Below are 3,650 nucleotides of genomic sequence, written 5' to 3' on the forward strand. Positions count from 1 at the left end.
CCTATTTTTAATACTCATTTAACACTAATGATTTTCAAATTCAAGACAACACATACTCAAACATATATTTTCCACCACCGCACATCAAATTTAATCCTCAATTTACATTAAATTGGATCAATTCCAATTCCACAAAAACCACACCAATCTCAATCATCAATCAACCATATATTTCCACACTTTCAAACATTAATCATGCCAAATTAATTTTCACAAACCACACCTCAAACATTTCAAATTTAATTTCCTCAAAAGCATACGTATATGAATTAAATTCATTTACTACAAAATCACACATTCATTTCAAAAAATTCCAACTCCACAAATACACATATAGCATCCTATATGCAAGCTAAAATTTTGGAAGGAGCCCTTAGCTCAATGGTAGCTTTAACGAGCGATTACGGTACCACGATTAATTTCGATAAAATCTCCGCTCGCGTCATCGCTTCCAAAGTTGGTTCACTAGCACTGTAGCGGGAAGATGAGAAACTTTCCCTTCTATCTCTTCGCGAAATAAAGCTTTGATCTAGAAGAAATGTGAAGGTTTGTGTTTGGCGATTTTGAAAACCCCTAACCCAGTTTCCTTCGTTTCCAAATAAGGGAGGACGAAGATAAGAAGTTGAGTAGCAGGGGAATGTTTTTCTTTCACTCACACTTGGTTTTCTTGAAGCCAAAGAAAGAAAACGAAGGAGAAGAAGAAAGGGTTCGCGAGCAGGGAGAGGAAGAAAGGTTATGCGTTTTCTTTCTTTTGTTTTCTTTCCTTTCCTTTCCTTTCCTTTTCTTTCCTTTCTTTTTCCTTTTCCTTCCTTTTTCCTTTTTCTTTCTTTTTCCTTTTCCTTTCTTTTTCCTTTTCCTTCCTTTTTCCTTTCCAACATATATATTACTTATAACCAAACAAATATCTAAATATTTTATATATTTATAAAAATCATCATTTCCACATCACCTCCCATCACATCTCATACTCTTTTGATTAAAATATCTACTCTCATCATAACTCAATTGACAGATAAAATGTTCAGCAACCCGAGATATTTTTAACAGAACTGCCCGGTATTAAATTCTTTGTCACATAATTAAATTATTCTGCAACAAAAGATTCACCGTACTTAATCTAATTTATTTATCGACGAATAATTTTAATCGGGGCATCAAAAAGATATTTTTGGGTATTAAACTCACAAAATATCAATAACTTGGCTAAAAAGCCTTAGAGTTCAATACTAAAATACATAAATTAGAATTTAAAACTATGGGTCTTACAGTTGACAATAACAACAGCTGAGAAATGCGCTTCAAGTGCTGAAGCCATGCTGACAAAATCAAAAGCTAAGAAATGCGCTTCAAGCGCTAGGGATGCGCTTTAGGCGCACATGATGCCAATCTCAACCGTAATTTTTGATTCCTTGCTCATACCAAACTTCAAGAACTAATATAACTAGCAATTAAAAACTAAAATTGAAACTAAATGGAGTAAAATGAAACTAAAATGCAAAAAAAAAAATTACAGTGCAAAGGATACGAATTTGGGTTGCCTCCCAATAAGCGCTCGTTTAGAGTTTTGAGCTTGACACTCCACTCTTCAAGTGGTAATCAGATGGATGAACTCCATCGAAAGTTTTGACTCTACCATTAAATAAGATTTGAGCCTTTGTCCATTCACCTTGAAGTTCCGATTTGAGTGTGTATCCTTCAACTCCACAGCATTGTATGGAAATACCTTGATTATCTTGAAAGGGCCCGACCATCTTGACTTTAGTTTTCCTGGAAACAACTTCAATCTTGAGTTGAATAGAAGAACTAGTTCTCCTTCTCGGAATTTCTTGAATTTAATTTTTTTGTCATGCCATTTATAGGTTTTTTCTTTATATATCTTGGTGTTCTCATAAGCAAAATTTTTGAACTCCTCTAACTCGTGAAGCTGAAGAATTCTTTATTCGCATGCCTTGACCAAGTCAAAATTCAAGTACTTCGTCGCCCAAAATGCTCGATGCTCCAGTTCGAGAGGCAAATGACAAGCTTTACCATACACGATTTGATACGGTGACATACCAAGGAAGGTCTTAAAAGCTGTTCGGTAGGCCCAAAGTGCATCATCAAGTTTTGTTGACCAATCTTTTCGTGAGGCATTCACTGTCTTTTCAAGGATTCGCTTAAGCTGCCTGGTTGATACTTCAACTTGCCCACTAGTTTGTGGGTGATATGGGGTTGCCACCTTATGACGCACATTATATTTCCTTGGAATGTATTCCATTTTCCGGTTTAGAAAGTGAGTGCCCTCGTCACTAATCAAAGCTCGAGGTACGCTAAAATGGGCAAATATGTTCTTCTTGAGAAATGTGATCACCTATTCCGAATAACCCATTTTGAGATATAATCCACCGCAACCAAAATATAAACTTTTTTATATGAGGATGGGAATGGGCCAATGAAGTCAATACCCAACACATCGAACACTTATACTTCTAATACAGGATTTTGCGGCATCTCATCCCATTTTGAAATATTACCAGTGAGCTGGCATCAATCGCATTTCTTCACATAGTTGAATGCATCTTTGAACAATGAAGGCCAGAATAATCCCGATTGGAGAACTTTTGCTGCAGTTCGATCACCACTGAAATGACTCCCATAATCAGAGTCGTGGATGTGCCACATTACCTTTTCTTGTTCCTCCTCGGGCACACACCTTCGCAGCAACCCATCCACTCCTCTTTTGTACAGAAAGGATTCATCCGATACATAGAATTTGGTATCATGGATAAACTTATTTCATTGTTGGTAAATGAAATCGGATGGAATTGCCTCACCTACCTTAAAATTAGCAAAGTTGGTGAACCAAGGGACCTTGGCAATAGCGAAGATGTGCTCATCAGCAAATTGGTTTTGAATCGATCTAATGTCCTCTTTCTCCTCAACTTTCTCCAATCGAGATAGGTGGTCAGCTACAGTGTTCCCTGATCCCAGATCTCAATGTCGAATTCTTGTAGTAAACAAATACCTCAAGGCAGCATGATCAGTGTAAACAATAACTTTTGATCCTAATAAATAAGATCAAAATTTATCAAAAGCATAAACTACAACTAATAATTCTTTTTCAGTTGTGGCATAATTGTGTTGTGCCTGATTTAAAACATGACTAGCATAGTAAATTACATGCAACATCTTCTCTTTTCTTTGTCCCATGACTGCCCCAATAACACTGTCACTTGCATCAAACATGATTTCAAAAGGTAGTGGCCAGTCAGGTGCAGTGATAATGGGAGCAATTATCAACTTATTTTTCAAATTGTTAAAAGCATGCTAACAATCCTCATTGAATTTGAAGGGTGTGTCTTTCACAAGTAGGTTTGTAAGCGGTTTTTCAATTTTAGAAAATACTTTTATAAATCTCGTATAAAATCCAGCATGGCCTAAAAAGCTTCTAATGCCCTTTTCGTTGGTAGGAGGGGGAATTTTTTCAATAACTTCAACTTTGGCCTTGTCTACCTCGATCCCCTTGTGGGAGATTCGGTGGCCTAACACAATTCCCTCTCTTACCATAAAATGACATTTTTCCCAATTTAAGACCAAGTTGGATTTTTCACACCTTTCTAATACAAGAGATAGATTGATCAAACAATTATCGAAAGATGAACCAAAGACAG

The sequence above is a fragment of the Cicer arietinum genome, chromosome 1 (assembly GCF_000331145.2).
Source record: "Cicer arietinum cultivar CDC Frontier isolate Library 1 chromosome 1, Cicar.CDCFrontier_v2.0, whole genome shotgun sequence".
NCBI classification, from domain to species: Eukaryota; Viridiplantae; Streptophyta; class Magnoliopsida; order Fabales; family Fabaceae; genus Cicer; species Cicer arietinum.